Source organism: Bombyx mori, chromosome 28 (genome assembly GCF_030269925.1).
Source record: "Bombyx mori chromosome 28, ASM3026992v2".
NCBI lineage: Eukaryota > Metazoa > Arthropoda > Insecta > Lepidoptera > Bombycidae > Bombyx > Bombyx mori.
Genome location: NC_085134.1, coordinates 2,273,312 through 2,290,801, shown reverse-complemented (window position 1 = coordinate 2,290,801; position 17,490 = coordinate 2,273,312). Strand labels below are relative to the sequence as shown.

General features: G+C 38.3%; 1 protein-coding gene across 1 annotated transcript in view; it reads left to right on the top strand.

The window, feature by feature from the left end:
• Positions 1–3,213: 3,213 nt before the first annotated feature.
• LOC101745890 (uncharacterized) overlaps positions 3,214–17,490 on the top strand; it is a 45,317-nt gene continuing 31,040 nt past the window's right edge. Inside the window, exon 1 of the mRNA XM_012696689.4 lies at positions 3,214–3,465. The gene's annotated coding sequence lies outside the window, so the exon portion shown is untranslated. The remainder of the gene's footprint in view (positions 3,466–17,490) is intronic.

Here is a 17,490-nt window from a genome sequence, read left to right as displayed (position 1 = left end):
GAGAATTCGTTCGTGAAGAAAGCCCATGGATTAATTTGAAATCTAGCCTGTGTACCCGCCATCTAGTGTAGCCGGTTTTTGATAAATGGTGTAACGACAAAATCACACACACCCACGCAAAGCCAGGAGCATCGCTTTTCGAGTCAACAAAAAAAGGGGTTCACGAAAAAAATATCGAGTACCTGATACGAGATTTCGGCTACGTCACGAATGGGCCGTCAATTTGAATGGTCCACCTGGAAAAATACCGGCATGACATTACGGCATAATGGCTTTTAACAAAATTTTGAGGTACACTGCTTGGGGTGATATTTTTTTTAGTAAACCTTTTTATTGGTCTCCACTTTATCGCACTATAGGTGGGGTCTGCAATTTTACTATTCCATACTTTTCTATCAGCCATCATCTCAACACTCAAACCATCTCTCTCTTATATCGTTATTCACACACTCCATCCATGTCTTCTTCGGTCGACCTCTTCCCCTTGCACTATCATTTCCATACATCTCCTTTCTATCGAGGAGTTCCGGCGAGAAACCAAGTGGGCAGTGTCTATGATTCTTCTTAATTTAAACCAAAACGTATAACTCCTTTACTGCAAAAGTACTCAAAATGAGGGTAGGATTCGGTTTTTATTACACCACGTTATTCCTTCATCATTGTAGGGTACAATGGCATTAATGTACGCAGCTATCGTTCCATATATACGATTAAATAGAAACGAGATTTAACAGGTGATCTCATAGCCGTTGTCTTTAAGAGAACTAGAAACATCACAGCCACGTAACAAGTTATGTTTGGCAAATTATAAAAGTTTTTTTGTGTTTCATCTTATAAATCGACCCGTTTTACCGAATTTACAAGGACTTTATAGTACCTAAGCTTTTATAAGCCTAATATAAGCCTTTGTACAACTTATAGGTACTGTTTTTTTTTACTAGAACCGCTAAAATTATTATTTTTTCCTACCTATTCTAGTTACTTCGAGGGGTTAATCTAGATTCACCGAGTTAGTGGATGAGCTCACTGGGTTCAAGCCGGGAGTGTTGCTAATACTGGCCCTAGCAAGAGCAGTGCTTCGCAGAATCTACCACCGGATCGGAAACGCGACCCACTGAGAAGATCCGGCGAGAAACTCAGTGTGTTCAGTCTATGGAAAAATTCTAAACCTGCTAGGTACTTAAAAACGAACGGAATTTCATAGATATCTATGTGTATAATCTACAACTGTACTTCGTTTGGGTTGGGCTCCGAATCTTTTGTTCCGAATCGCGAGAGAAAATACCCTTTGCGGCAGGTAAATTTTAGTTACACAGACAGAGATGCGTGTACAGCGATTTCGGTCGATGGTGCAACTATTGTAAGCAAAAGTTGAAAGTGAATCATCCGATTAAAATATTTTATTTTCCTTATAATGTTAAATCACGAAGCTATGTTGGACAATTTTTATCATATTCATAACATCTAGGTAGTTTAAATAAGCATTTACCACATCATTTTGGATGTGGAGATTTAATCACTTGACGCTTAATGTTAAATATTCAGTCTGTTTTTTAGATTTTTTTTATTGCCCTTGTAGGCATACGAGCATACGGCCCTCCTGATGGTGAGTGGAGACCATTGCTCATGGACTTCAGCAATGCCAAGGGCAGAGCCAAGCCGCTGCCTACCGCTTAATACTCTCCACAAGCCTCGTTTGAAGAAGGACATGTCATAGCGCTCGGGAAACACCGTGGAGGGGAGCTCATTTCATAGCCGGATTGTACGTGGCAAAAAAGACCTCTGGAAAGAGATCTCTCTGAAGAATGTTAAATAATGGTACACAGCAATATACCTGTTGTTGTTGTTCAGAATCTATCTATATAAAAACGTTGCCTGGAAGAGATCGGTCTATGCAATAAAATCGCGTGCAGTACCTGTTGAGTGTTGTGTTCAATGTTATATTTTTGTCCGCTCTTTCTCCCTCTCTATTGTTTGTTAGCAGATCTGTAAAAATTCAGTCTCAGCTGGTACAATTGCTTCACTTTTGCATTGATTTTTTATTGTGCTAAAACTAGTTTCTAGCTAGCCCAGTTAGTGTAAAACCTACATAAACTCATCTAGGTATATAATTTGAATAGTGCCATCGGTTTTATCCTTTTTATTTGGGTGGGGGGTCGAACCTCCTATGATGTGTCCTCGCCTAGGGGGCACGCGGAGTATGTGGGTGTTTGTCGGTTCTATCCTGCCTGAACTAGTGATTGTTTTGTGGCAAAAACAAGCAGGGTACGGTACGGTACCTACCCTTTTAGACCTATAAAATGTCCTACTACCATCAGTAATAAAATAACATAAAACGTAATATTTTCTGGTGGGTAATTTGTGGTGGGTAATTTGAAGTCACACTTACTAGTAACTCCATATGTATGCAAAAATGCGTATTAAAAGAAGAAAAAAATCGGGAAAACTAAAACCGGTACTCGCTGTAAAATCTGTAACAAATGTTACGTCACAAATATTAATTAAATCAACTGTCATGTAAGCGTGTTTCATAGGATGTAGCGTTTTGAAGGCGCTAGTTGTGTTACTACTAATGCAGACCCATAGACACAGCCCACTGAGTTTCTCGCCGGATCTTCTCAGTGGGTCGCGTTTCCGATCCGGTGGTAGATTCTGCGAAGCACTGCTCTTACTAGAATCAGTGTTAGCATCACTCCGTTTTGAGCCCCGTAAGCTCACCTACCCGTTAGGGTGAAGCTGAAATAGCCTCTCAAGGCTATCAGCATAGGTAGACTAAAGAAAAAACGAATGCAGAATTGAATACGTTTTTAAATACCATTTGCTACCGTACCAGCCTTGGATGCAGGTGGGTGGGGTTAGGGGTTGTTCTGAAGGGTGGAGTAGTCGTTGCAACTATACTGAGAACTTAGAATTCATAACTCAAGGTGGATGGCGGTATTTACGTTGTAGATGTCTATGGGCTCCAGTCACCATTTATCACCAGGTGAGCCGTGAGCTCGTCCCCTCGTTTAAGCTACACATAATATAAAAAGGTGGCAAAGTAAAACCTACGTTGAATGCAGGTTGCAACGGACTGGCCTGTGTTGGAGAAAAACGCTCTCGCTACAGCTCAGCCCGCGCCGCTAATCTCTCGTGGCTTGTACCGCTCACGTTCCCGTCAATGAATCACAGCGTATACTACGCTTCGTCGTCACGTTCGCACTCCGAACACTCAACAGTTTCACTTTGTGACTCGATTGGATCGGTAACGTCGCTGTTAAAATCGATAACGTAAATCATTCGATTGTTTCTCATCGAACTAATAATATAAAGTTTAGATCTGTTAATCTTTTTGCTTGAGAAGTGAGAAGTGCGAAGAGAAGTGAGAAGTTTTTTGTATTTGTGTGTGTGTTTCACTAATTACTATTTGAATCGTGTTGTTGATCGTGCCTTGGAAACTTGGAAATGTTTATTACTTTTTATACGGTAAGTTCTTAACAAGCTAAATTCGACAAAAGATGTCATTAAAGTGTCTATTAATTTAGAAGACAAAAAATCTTTGACGTTTTCTCGAATATTACGCTTAAATATGTATTATTATTCAAAGCGACCGTCAAACTGATGGCGAGTATCTATATATTAATACGTGAAGCAAAAACTTTGTATCCCTTTTTACGAAAATTACGCGGACGGAGGAGTATGACATTTTCCACACTGATAGAGAACATAGAGAAGAAGTGCATAATGCTAATATTTTTTTTAAATAATGCATAAAAGATACATTAAATCAATAAAGAAAACATTACACACACTACATACCATGTATTTGACGCACACACGCATGCATACTATTTATTGTCAAACTTTTGTTCTTGATGTTTGTTGTCAAATTTATATTAAATATTGTTTGTCTTTGTTAATATTTTTTATAGTGTAGTCTTGGCGAAATTTGTGATTATAGAAGTATAAAATACAATTATAATAGTGTACAAACTTACAATTCCAATTAATTATAGTCGAATTTCGACTACTGCAAGACCTCTAGTATGTATTAGGTATTATTCAAAGCGACCGTCAAACTGATGGCGAGTATATTTGTTTTTATTATGCCTGCTGCTAGCTAACGAACTCGCTTCCGTGGTGTTAAGAGGTTACCGAAGTTCATATAAATTGCTTTTTTTATTCCCCTACCTAATCATTGGTAGTGTAAGGGGCTATTCAAACTACTCGCGTACGCGGAGAAATTACAATATCAACGAGCCATCTTTAAGCATAATAATAATTATTAATTATAATTAATAATTTACTGGTGGTAGGACCTGTTGTGAGTCCGCGCGGGTAGGTACCACCGCCCTGTCTATTTCTGCCGTGAAGCAGTAATGCGTTTCGGTTTGAAGGGTGGGGCAGCCGTTGTAACTATACTGAGACCTTACAGCTTATATCTCAAGGTGGGTGGCGCATTTACGTTGTAGATGTCTATGGGCTCCAGTAACCACTTAACACCAGGTGGGCTGTGAGCTCGTCTACACATCTAAGCAATAAAAAAAATAGCATGAGAGCTTTTGTTTCCTATTTACCCTAGTAACCTCGAGGAGTTTTACTGGGTTCATTTTACGTGTAGGCAAACTGACGAGGCTCGGTCTACCGAATTTATTAACACTAGCCCTAACAATAGCATTGCTTTATTTATGTGCATTATTTATTTTACATAACAATTATTACATAACTTGCGACCCACCCTCGCTTCGCTTCGGAAACATTAAATTTTATTATTGATAGCTGAGTCCCGCGATGTTACCCGCGGCTATTGTTGTGCCGCGGGGGACGTCGCAATACGAAGCTAGTCTAAAAAAAGTAGCGTAAGTTACTCCTTATATCATCAGCTACCTATCAGTGGAAGTCTAGTCAAAATCGGTTCAGCCGCTCCAGAGATTAGCTTGAACAAACAGACTGACAAACAGTCAAAAATTGTAAAAAATGATATTTTGGTGTATATATGAGTCGTCTATTATCAAAGGCGGCAATCTGTACATTTGGACAAAAATTTTTTATTGATATGTCAATACAGATTTATTTGAATATAATCGTCTCCTTCAAAGAATACGGTTCAAAACCTGCATTAAATAAAGGTTAATAGTTAACCTGTTATTTATCTAAGATGTCGTTCCGAAGAGTTTTGTGACTGCCAATGGAATACAAAGTCAATAATTCGTTTTTCTGATTTACCAATCATTGTCCAAAAGTCAGATTGCCGCCTTTGATAATAGTCGACTCATATATCGTACCGTATATATATCTATTCATAAGCATATAGTAAAGAGCGGTTATTTCAATATTACAAACAGACACTCTAATTTTATTTATATATTACGACTATGTATAGATTAAGAAATTACAAAAAAAAAGTTAACTCCCAACCCATTTCCCCAATTTAAGTGACTCATCATATTAGTTCCATTAATAATATCAAAATACGCGGTCGTAATAAGTAAGTTTGAAGTAATTTTCAAACTAAATGAAGTGATTCTGTTAAGAAATATATTCGGTTTTGAAAACGAAGCCCAAAAAGCATCTACGGAATGTTAATTTCGACTTGGGATAACGCTTTAGTTCCCTGTCTTGCTCTATTCGGGATTGTCTGACCGAGAAAGCGATATTGAAGAGCTTGTAAGGGGCTCCGAAATTCTCGACATCTGCTTTTAAGCATAACTAGGGTTCGACCAATGATAGAAACTCGCCCTTAACCACTGATACCTTAAGGCTTAAATTCATTTAGAGATATACATTTTGAAAATATTTTCTATTTTAAAAAAGAAGTGATACCATTTGAATTCGTAGATATATTAAACGTGGTTCACGAACAAAAGTGAAAATAGTGGTGTTTATTATTTTTGTCTGTTTGTAGTCAACAAGGGATTTAGCGTATCTTAAATTTAGTTATAAAGATAAGTCACAAACAAACAAAAGTTACTGAAACCTTTTTATTTATTTACTAGCTGACCCGGCAGACTTCGTAGTGCCCCAATCGATAAATAAAAGACCTAAACTTTTGTATAAAATAAACTTAAAACAAACAAAAGGAACCCGTCCGACGGAGGACACATCAAAGAAACACAAGGACAAAATTGTTATTTTTATGTAATTCCGAGCATTTTCATATTTATCTACCTTTTAAACCTTCTATGGACTTCCACAAATAATTCAAGATCAAAATTAGCCAAATCGGTCCAGCCGTTCTCGAGTTTTAGGGAGACTAACGAACAACAATTCATTTTTATATATTACTAGCTGACCCGGCAAACGTTGTCTTGCCATATATAAGATTTCTAGAGAATTTCTAGTGTAGAAAAAAAATTACTAACTTATTGGAAGTGTATAAGGATGTGGAATATGAGTGAAAAAGGCAAATGCCAATCTAATCGGAAATTGAATACGCTTAAATTGAATTGGCACATCTGTGGGTATAATAGGTATTCGTCGTATCAATATATTTTCACTTCGAAACTTGCCATTTATAATGGTGCCTTCGATAACTTTTTTCATTATTTTTTTAATGACTAATCGCGTACCGTTGCATAACCGTGGCGGGTTCAAATTACGAAGCAAAATAATTGGAGATCCAAACCTTCAATTGTAAGTTATGTGGTGGCATGCCTGGCAAATCCAGTGAGTTCAAAAACTCTGTTGGAAAATTTACAGATTCAGTGTCATCGCAAACTGTATCAATAGATTTATATGATACCAAGTCCCCTGGCAATAACTGTGGTATCTTCAGATTTAAAATGTCAACGTCCACATTTTTTGCAGCTAACATTGCTCTTTCTGCAAGCCACTCGAGATTTATGTAATTCGTGTGTACATCGGGAAATATTTGTTCAATGAGAGCATCTTGCGAATCAATGATAGTGCAGAAATCATTCGCTAATTTTATGTATCCAGTTTCAGCTATAGTGACTTTTCCATCGCCGATATTTAAGAGTTGTTTTGAGAATGTTTCAGCGGATGGATCTTGAAGCATTTGAACGCGCATATTTACTTTCAGCTGTACTATTTCAACATTACGCCACAATGTCGATGATTTTAAGCAGGCGTTGATTTCACCAGCGTATGTTGAACGTGGAATGACGGGAAGTGTTTGTCTAAAGTCACCTGAAAGGACTAACCGAGTGCCACCAAATAGTTTGTCGTTGTTTTTAATATCTTTCAATGTCCTGTTCAACGCCTCAAGCGAATGTTTGTGTGCCATGGTACATTCATATTTTGCACTCTAAGCACCGCCATCTCACTGCCTTTATGGACATAATTGCAAATGTATTTGATGCTTTTCACAGAACTGCAGAACTCAACATTAATATGAGCATTGTATGTTTTGCTCAGCAGGGGTGAATATGGCACGACCTAACGATTGTCAATATCAATGTCTGTGTTGCTGATGTTTTTAATAAATGATTGTCCGCCATTATCTGGATTCCTTCGACGATATGTTGGATATCCGTCGACATTTGTGATTGTATCGTTAGTGAAATCTTTAGGGATTTTTTTGTAGATTTTCCATGTGACATGCAATGCGATGAACTACAAATGTTTAACTACTACGCTTGAAGCATAAACACTAATAATAGCCGAAAACTGTAGAGGTAGCATCCCTACTCCGTGCTGTTTACTGGGTCAGAAGTGACACCTGTAGGCATCTGGCGGAGATAACTAATTAAATGACGATTGATCAGTTTTCGACCGGAGAGGAAAAATGATTAAATTACTAAAATGGCTATTAAAAAATAAGGGTTGATCGTAGAAGAGTGAAAATTGAGGATTGTATGTATTTTTGTATGTTGTATCATAAAAAAATAGAAATTAAAAATTTTGCCTAAAAAATAAATAAAAAAATTTAGGGTTGGACTACCCCTAACATTTAGGGGGATGAAAAATAGATGTTGGCCAATTCTCATAGATACCGGATAAGCACAAAAAATTTCATCAAAATCGGTCAAGCCGTTTCGGAGGAGTATGGCAACGAAAACTGTGACACGAGAATTTTATATATTAGATATAGGTAGATTGCTTAGATATATAAATTTAAAATTCAAAATTCAAAATCATTTATTTCAACTTAGATGTCAGTATGACACACTTGTTGAATGTCAAAATACAAATAACAATGTTAACTCTACCACCGGTTCCAAAAAAAGCCACAGTCCTGAGAAGAACCGGCGAAACAAACTCAGCGGGCTTTTTTTTTTGTTTTTTCTCAAATATTTTCTTTTTTTTTAAATAAATAGAAATATTCACAATAAAAGAAAAAACAAGTCAAAAAAATACAATTAAAAATAATAATAATAATAATGAAAAATGAAAAGGCCAGGAGCGAGCGCCTCATTCCCACGTAGTGCCATCTAGTAAATAATCCTTAACTTTATAATATGCCTTGTTGCACAAACGCTCCTTAACAGTTTTCTTAAATCTATGAACAGGTAGTAGTTGAACGTTTAGTGGGATCTTGTTGAAAAGCTGTACACCCAGCCCCCTAAAAGAGTTGCTTATTTTCTTAATTCGAGCCGCCGGCAACGCAAGCCTATGTTTGTTCCTAGTGTTCACATTGTGCAAATCGCAGACTCTGGGGAATTCTTCAATGTTTTTACGCACGTACAATAAATTTTCAAAAATGTATTGGGACGCTAAAGTTAGAATTTTGATTTCCTTAAACTTGTCCCTCAAGGATTCCCTCGGGTGCATATTATAAATAGCACGAATAGCCCTCTTCTGCAGGATGAAAATCGTTTCGACATCGGCAGCATTGCCCCATAGCAAAATGCCATAGGACATAACACTATGAAAATAACTAAAATAAACCAGGCGTGCCGTATCTTCATTAATATACATTCGTATTTTTTTTACCGCAAACGCTGCAGAACTAAGCCTACTCGCTAACTTGCATATGTGAGGACCCCACTGCAGCTTGGAATCAACTGTTATACCAAGAAAAACTGTCGAATCCACAAGCTCCAGTGTCTCTCCACTTACAGTAATATTAGTGTCAACTTGTCTAACATTAGGTGTGGTAAATTTTATACATTTTGTTTTTTTGTTATTTAATAACAATATGGACGAGCTCACGGCCCAGCTTGTATGAAGTGGTTACTGGAGTCCATAGACTTGTATAACGTAATATGCCGCCACCCACCTTGAGACATGAGTTGTCACTTTTAACTTAACTCAACTTAACTCACTTTTAACAGTACAACGGCTGCCCCGCCCTTCAAACCGAAACGCATTACTGCTTCACGGCAGAAATGGGAGGGGTGGTGGTACCTACCCGTGCGGACTCACAAGACGTCCCACCACCAGTAATTACGCAAACTATAATTTTGCGGGTTTGATTTTTATTACACGATGTTATTCAGGCATCTGTTAAATAACTCGTGTTCCATAATGACCACCGCCACACATTACGTATGACGCCCTGCTCTGTCATTAACGTTTGGCTTGACATAGAATTACTTGTACTAGTGGTCCGCAGTAGTCGACATTCAACTATAAATAATTGAAATTATAATTTTAAACATTATTAAGGTTCTATTGTCAAAGACTTATCGTACTTCTATAATCACAGATTTCGCCAAGACTACACTATAGACAAATAATATTAAAGACAAACAATATTAATCTATTCTCAATTTGACCACACACTTTAAGCAATAACAAAAGTTTGACAATAAACAAACAGTATAAAATATATGTGTGTGTGTGTGTGTGTCAAATACATGGTAGTGTGTGTAATTTTTTCTTTATTGATTTAATGTTTTATTAATGGATAATTTATAAAAAAATATTAGCATTATGCACTCCTTCTCTATATTCTCTATAAGTGTGGGAAATTTCATACTCCTCCGTCCGCGCAGTTTTCATAAAAAAGGGGTCCAAAGTTTTTGCTTCACGTATTAATATTAGATATAGGTGATATCAGACTACTAGACATTACTAGACTACAGAATTACTGGCGTAAATGTTTATTCTAGTGAATGTGTCATTCTTCTCGCATTTCATGCTCGTATTTTTTTCCTACCTATTATCTGGTAGTCTATCTAAGGGGCTATCCCAGCTACGCCTACACCTGGACGGGTAGGTAAGCTCACGGGACCAACTTGAGAGAATTTACTAACACTAGACCTAGCAAGAGCAGTGCTTCGCAGAATCTACCACCGGATCGGAATCGCGAACCGCTGAAAAGATCCGACGAGAAACTCAGTGGGCTGTGTCCATGGGATGTTCATACGCGCTGGGGTTCGGGATAAATAAAATTCTACCGAATTACAAGTTAACACTGTATTCAACACTTAGAACACTTTAAACACTTCAGAAACACTTTAAAACTTTCAATTCGCTTCTTCGGCTTCGCTTTAGGTGATTCGTTCGCTGTTTCGCTTCAAGTAGTTCCGATTACTGCGTGCCATCTCTGCAACGCTTTTATACTCGAGACGAAATCCCTAGAATCGTCGAGAATATTCCACAAAAGCCGAGTACTGTGTTTCCGCTATCTGACAATAGATGGCGTTGTACTTCTCGAGCGCTCTAGAAGCTACTAGATCCTTCGATATTCGTTCGACTATTCGGCGATAGATGGCATTACTCTTGCCGACGTAACAATACTTAGCTAGAATGACGTCTAGATCATTCACTCTGATGATGCTGTGCATCTAGATGATCTTAATTATGAAATCAAAATACGTTAATTCAACTAAGATCCCTTTTTAGGTCCTTTACGAATTGTATTTTGTTATTGACTTCGTGTAAGTTTGAAGTCCATTGAAAATCGATTAATCCGAGCCATCTCGCTTGGCATCCCACGCACACAAAAGCTCTTGGTTAATAGAAAGAAGAAAAAAAAACCGAAGTAATTCTAAAAACACTAATCATTTGACGATGATACTGCGTTTTGGGAACGAAGTGTGAAGAGTACAATAGTTTTTTTAACGCTCTCTTTTTGTAGTTTGATTTATACCTATTTATAAAAGTAATTTTCACAGACTTCAAGACGACAGATCAACTTGAACTCACATATCCAGGATCGATAGGAATGTCTTACCTAATAGGGTCCATGACTAATGTCCATTAAAAAAAACACGTGTGGCACTCGGGGACTGCCGCGGTAAAGCTATTGCATAGCGTTTTCTAACAACTTATGCAATTATAATTAGACAATAATAATTTAATATTAAAACAATAATAAAATAAGACCACGCTGCCTTTATAAACGACGACAGTGCAACGTCACGCCGCGCGCTTATTCACAAACACTACACAAGCGCAATGTGTGAATGTGTTGAACGCGAGCTACATGCTAGGTGGAGTGGGGGGTGTTAGGTTTTATTTTCGTTACGGAATTTCTTGATTCGGCCGCCGCGCTCAAAGCCCGCGATATAAGCTATGCAATACCTTAAAAAACCGTGTAATATCAGTTCGGAATTACTCAAAACGTGATAAATACTTATAGTAACAAAATATATTTATTTGTAGTATTTTTTGGATCGACTGAGGCTTACTGAATATCTTGATACCTTCATTCTAATCGGCTGACATTCACCCGTTCCGACTAGTAAAACGCACGCTTATTTTGTAGGTTGAGACAACCTCATGTCTCAAGGTTTTAGACTGAATAAACCCCCCACTCCCCCTGAAACTAGATCAAAGTCGTTCGACATTACTAATGGTTGACACAGTCAAATTCTATAATTTTCTGAAGCGTTAGTCACCTTCTAAGGTATGTCGGGTGGTTGAGACGGGGGAGGGCGCGATTGACAAGACGCACACGATATATATAAGTGCAGATAAATCTCAGAATAACATGTTAGAATTAATGTAATGGGTACCTAATCGTAATACTGTATTTTTTTAATTTTCTGGTTAAGCTTTTTGCCTTGCTTTTTGACTAGACTTACCGTTAGGCCGGGATCTATACCATTGTTCCACTTCCAATCAAGAAGGCCGTCGAATCATTGACCTCGGATGTGAATGGGATACATTGCAAACGCCCCTTTCAGAAATTCGATCAAAAATAATAATATGTATTATTAGCAATCAGAAGTGGAATGTTATAAAGAAATTATTAAGTTAACAAACGATCCGTATAATTACAACTCAGATCATAAAATCTAACCTATACAAGTACAATCAACACGATTATTACTAAACCAATTACTGCAAACTTCTACAATCAATTTACAAAAATAATAACAAAATGGCTTACGTGACCTTGCTAGCAACCAACACTGATTATCGCAAGTCGTCCGTGCACTGCGAGTGTAACGAGCAGAATGTGCGGAATTATCTAAGTACCCTCCTTATATAGGTTTGCCGAGTATTCGATGACGATGTTTCGGAGGCTCCTTACACGGCCTCTCCTGACGTTGAGTCGTCCTCGACACAAATCCTTTGGGTTCCGCTTGAACCTGCCACCGGAGAAGTCGGCGGGTTAGCCTCCACGTAGTCATCAAGCAAGGGCATAGACAGACCGGTCAAAGGAACGGGCTTCGTTTGCATAGTGTTCTCATCACCATCATATAAAACAGAACAAAACCATTACCAATAATTCGGAGAAGCTTAGGGGCACTCGAACTTACAGCACAATCATCCTGTCCACAGTCAATTAATTCATACATCGTTTGTCATAAATCTTGCTCATATAACACACATACATCACTCTCGAAAGTATAAAACCTAATGCGCATATTCCTGTTAGTATCCAAGGGCCAGTGTGTGTCGTTGATTGTCTTCTGCATTTGGTTACCAGTGATCCCTGTAAAATGGTCCCAGACCCACTCGTACGAAGATCGTATTAAAAACGTACGAGTGCATTCCACACGCAGAGCATATTCAAACGTGTGAAGCTTCCCGACACGCCGACCATACTCAAACGTGCCGAGGCTTCTCAATACGCCAGCCTAGGCAGATTGTATTGAGGCATCTCACCGTGTAGAATTAATCACACGAGTGAGGGATACGTAAAATGGTCCCAGACCCACTCGTACGAAGATCGTATTAAAAACGTACGAGTGCATTCCACACGCAGAGCATATTCAAACGTGTGAAGCTTCCCGGCACGCCGACAGTACTCAAACGTGCCGAGGCTTCTCAATACGCCAGCCTAGACCAATCGTATTGAGGCATCTCACCGTGACTCCGAGTGAGGGATACGTAACTAGAGAGCAATCATCTATAGCTCACCCTTCAGGTTCACCATAAGAATACGTATATCTGTGAACAATGGTTACCATCAACTTCGCTTACTCTCAAAGAAGGCAGCACATGTCTCAGGGGTCCACTCGCCCCGTCACGACGCCATATATTGTGCAGCTGCCTGTGTAGTTTTGCCATAACGGCCGTTGCCGACCGATATTACGCAGCTACCGGCACGTCGCTTGCGTGCTACTGTCGCAGGAACCATCGAGGGGCCCGAGCTGGCGACAATGCCCGTGAGGCACCATCCTCACCATTCAGCAAGGTCCACGGATTGCCGGATCTAGATTTCCTGTAGACTGTGAGTTATTACCAAAACAAGATTATCGACATTAAAAACGGCTGCTACTCGTCGGTGCCTGTCCACGCGAGCATCATGTCGCTTTTCACTCCATGGTACCAATTGATGAGCTCTACCTCGACCTAGTTCTCGACGAACTTCACGGCTCCGAAACACCTCAGTCGTGACATCACTAAATAGAGTCCTCACCACAGGTGTGGTGGAGTCTGTTCCTACCAGAAGCTGCAGGGCAGATGTCTGTTGTCTTGCATTTTGTGATGTTCAGAATGAGCTGTAATCTCAAAAGTTGAATTGACCATTTTGCCAACATAGTCGGCACCACCTTCGGAAGTATGCAGTCAACCTCAGGAATTATCTACCTGTGTGACATTACGAGTCACTGGTGACTCAATTAGTGCCTGAACCCTATGAGGACTCGGCCTAACCTGACCTCCACTAAAAATGAAATCAAATCGTGAGTAGATTAGCGTTCGCGGCTGTAACTTGAGGGCCCATTATGCCCCGTATCACTATTAAAGTTCTATTAAAGCACTGGCGAGGGTAGACGCCTCAGAACCAGGGATACTAGATTCTACGCGACCTTGTTGCGAACCAACGATATTCGACATGGGAGTCGTAACTGTCCGTAGCATATCGGTGGTCTGTTCAGCGCGCGCCTTATCGTTAGAACGTGTCGCAGCAGGTTCAACCGTGCGCGAGCGCGATCTCGCCCTTCCGCGACGGGCACACTACGAGAGCGGTCCCTACTACGCGACCCGCGCCTAACCCGAGCACGTGACCGACGCACATCAGTACTGCGAGAATCACGCTGGTCTCGGACCCGTAAGCCATCCCGTGAAGTACGACCTCTATCGTTCGTATCGCGATTTTGTCTATCATCTCTGTGATCGCGAAAGCATGTCGTTTTCGATTACAAGAATCATCTCGAGACGGTCGCTTCCGTGTACTAGGAGTTTCAGTATGTCTCATTATCACAGTTAAAATTTGCAATCACACAATAAAAATAACAAATAAAGTATGAAAGCATCAAAGTAAGCAGTCGTTGTAAAACAAAACAAAGTTCAGAGTTTTACGCTACTGTGGGCTATTTGAGTCCTTTATCCCACTTCTGATATTAGCAATCAGAAGTGGAATGTTATAAAGAAATTATTAAGTTAACAAACGATCCGTATAATTACAACTCAGATCATAAAATCTAACCTATACAAGTACAATCAACACGATTATTACTAAACCAATTACTGCAAACTTCTACAATCAATTTACAAAAATAATAACAAAATGGCTTACGTGACCTTGCTAGCAACCAACACTGATTATCGCAAGTCGTCCGTGCACTGCGAGTGTAACGAGCAGAATGTGCGGAATTATCTAAGTACCCTCCTTATATAGGTTTGCCGAGTATTCGATGACGATGTTTCGGAGGCTCCTTACAGTATATATTCTTCCTATTCGTACACTCTTGACAGACTGGTCGTGGTCATGCATCAGTCGGATCCTGCGATACCGATGCTCTCGCGATGCGACGCCATGTGGCACGATGTTTCGCAGAGTGAGAGCAATCATTTACGTTGGAGTCACAGATTTTATGAGGTCGGTCCACCGTCTTGGAGATCTCCAATATGTATATATACCGAGGGGTAAAAGCCTATTTGGTTTAAGCAACACGGCTGTCCAATTTCAAAACCTAGTATCTGACAAATTTAAAAAAAAGTGTGTTTTTGCATTTTTCGACCTTGTAGACCATTCTCCACATATTAGGATAGCAAAAACCCCCAAAAATTTGTAAAAAACGAAGTTACACAAAGTCGGAAACCTAGTATCTACAGTAAAGGTTTTCAAAATGCAAAAATTACAAGATTAGAACATAGTATATAACATCAACCATTTTAAAAACCTAATAAGTGCTTGTAGTTACTTGGATTTAAAATGGTTCATGCAGATACTAAGGCAATGAAATGGTTGAAATAAACGTCAAAACTCCCGCGAAACTTTAGTAAGTGAGAAAATCGTTGCACGTTGTTCGTGTTTTTGTCTATAAAATGAGTAAAAATCAGTTTTATAGGTCGAAATTGATCTTGAATGCTTTAAAAGAACAACATGGTGAAATGTAAGTACGCTTCAGTGTGTTTTATTATTGTCAAGGTTTTTTGTTTTCCAAAATTGCAACCTACTACGACACATAAAGTAAATGAAGGTGCAAATATTCCAGAGGATGTTAAAACTGCATACGGGGATCACAAAGCTAGAGCAAGTAAAGCAATACAAAAGTATCAAGAAGATGCCTCCCTAGAAAATACTTCCTCTGTGAGATACTATTCGATGGATTTACAAAAAGTTATGTTGTTACCCGACATGCCTAAAGTCAAAGAATCGTTTTTCTTGAGTAGAATGATAACTTTCAACTTGACATTTGCACCAATCAGAAAGAAAACGAATGTTAATAATATTTGTATTCTATGGCATGAAGCCTGTTCTGGACGAGATGCTCATGACATTGTTAATGCAATTGCAGCAATGATCGAAAAAGAAAGAGATTTTAATCATTTGATATTGTGGTGTGATAATTGCAGAGCTCAAAATAAAAATTGGATCCTCTTTACATCACTTGTTACTATAATAATCTCTGGGTTTTTCAATTTAAAAAGTTGGACTTTGTAATACCTACCTAACTAAAGATCACACAAGCATGTCGCTGATGGAGTTCATGGCAATATGGAGAGGCAGATTAAAAACAAAAGATGCTGTGTACGATTTTGAAGACTATAAGAATGTAATTTTGGGTTGCAAATCGCATATTGAAGTTATCGAATTCGAAAAATCGTATGAGTGGGTAAAAAAGAAACGCATACCGCGACGCAATGATGACCTTGTTCCCATTAATAATTTTTTGCTTAGTTCTTTGGTTGAAATAATATTTGTAAATGGGTGCCGTAATATGTTTTGAATGATTTTTAATCTCCGTATTCCGAGTTGAATTCTCTTATTAAAAACACAATCTCTTGATCATGCCAACCTTAAAAAATATTCCAAGAGGCATTAACGAAAGTAAAAAGGAAGGCATAGTAACAACTTTATTTAGCTTAAAGAAGTTTTGGAGAAGAAGTCTTGGCAAAGTGTACCGATTAATAATAATCCAGTTAATTTAGTTTCTAGTGGACAAATATTAATAACCGAATAATTTATTTTTATTTGACTGTTTTCAAATATTTTGAGTGATTATTTTTTGATTTTTTACTGTGAACAAATAGTGTTTGGTTTCCGATTATGTGTTTTTTTTTTCTTTTTCATTAAAACTGCTTATTTCTGCCCATATTTATGTTGTTTTATTCTGTTTTTTCTTACTATGTTTAAAAAATTGCATTTAGTTCCTACTCAGTAAATTCAGACCTAAATGAAAACAAAGCAAGTGATCTTACTAAGTCTATTAATTTGCGTTTATCCCCACTCATTATATTTTAGAATTAGATGAAAACAAAGCAAGTGATCTTACTAGGTTTTGAAATTGTCACACTCAAAAAGTTTGATCTAAGAAAACAATCTTTTTATTAGTAACTGCTCCTCTACGCACATCTTTTGTGATAGACGCATGAAATCTACTTTTTTATAAAGCCTGTTATGCACCTCAAATTTTGCAATCACTCTCAAGAAGGTACGACTAATATTATTGAAACGGCACGCTGTCAAAGATATGAAATTGTTTTTCGGCTCTCCTGTAAAATTTAGTTTTATGCAGATACTGGGTTTTGATATTTCACAGCCGAACATTTTTGTTACTTTACAAGAGAGCCATTTAAAGTTTAATTTTTCACAAGAAAGAAAGAATATCATAACAAAAAAAAAAACTTCTTCAGCTATTTGAAAAAGTAAACTTAATTGAAGTTCATTGAAAACATCGAACTGTTGATGATAATACCAAATAAAACGCACCTTTAATAACAAAGATAAATGTGGCATTTTAAGCGAAATGCCTTTCA